The sequence below is a fragment of the Scardinius erythrophthalmus genome (assembly GCF_964197995.2).
Source record: "Scardinius erythrophthalmus genome assembly, chromosome: 19".
In the NCBI taxonomy this organism is placed as follows: domain Eukaryota; kingdom Metazoa; phylum Chordata; class Actinopteri; order Cypriniformes; family Leuciscidae; genus Scardinius; species Scardinius erythrophthalmus.
The window spans coordinates 4,427,832-4,428,968 of record NC_138239.1 but is presented as its reverse complement, the minus strand read 5'-3'; positions in this window follow the sequence as shown (position 1 = coordinate 4,428,968).

Here is a 1,137-nt window from a genome sequence, read left to right as displayed (position 1 = left end):
CATGGGGGCGTGTGTTGAATGTTTGGGTCATAAAGTTGTAATCAAATACATCCAGTAAATGATCATCATGATCAACTTTTCTGAATGACCAATTGTACACAATCTGCTACATGCCTTCTGTAATCTGATTGATAGTTTATACATTTTTATCAAGTAAAAGGCCTTTTAGTATGATTCTAAACACATGGTATACAGGGCTTGACTTTAACTTTTTTTGCTCCGCAGCCTCTGTGGCGAGTGGTTTTCCAAAGTTACTAGCCACTCAGCATTTTCACTGGCCACAATTTTGACAGCAATACCATGGGGGAAAACTGCCATATATGTATTTTTAATAATATCTTATAATTTGGCTGCAGATATATTAGGCTGCTGTCACTTTAAAACCTGACACACTGATCCATCACACCGTTTTCATTTTGAACTGTTTACGTTCACAAAACATAACTGACTGTGTTTACATGAATACTCGCCAAGACGGGCATTTTGACATTATTTTGAGTGTATTTGAATGTTTAAGCGCAATAATCAGTAAAAAAAGAGCTTAATACTGAGAGGTGGCTTTATGTGCCGCACTTTGGGTGTTTGAGCACAAAATCTGCGAGAATGAGTAAAATTGACGGAGAGATGAGAGGTATCGTATATCTATTCTGCAGAAAATGAGTATCAGAAGCGTTTCAGATATTTCAATATGTATCGAATAAATCAATATTTTTGACAACACTAAATTGCACTTAGTTTATTATTTCAGATGCATTTTTAAAGAACTACAATCGAGAAATATATTTAAATTCCAACTCGCCAAAGTAGCTAATAGGAGTGAAAATGCTGAATCTCATTCGCATTTATTGTCAAGCCCTGATTGTTAGTCATATTTCAAGATGAACACTTACTGGACGGACGCAACTTACGTTTACTTGATTATCCATACAGATGTTTTTAGAAAAATCATGTTCAAATGTGAGTATCAAAGTTGATACATCTTTTGTTTATTTGTGCATTTTATCTAAGTAGTCTATAAGATCTCATTGATTTACATCACATGATATCAGAATTTCATTTTACTTTTTGGCCATATATTAAAATATATATATTTTTTCTCTCCTCGAGTGTGAGCTCCATATTCTCATTCTTATATCA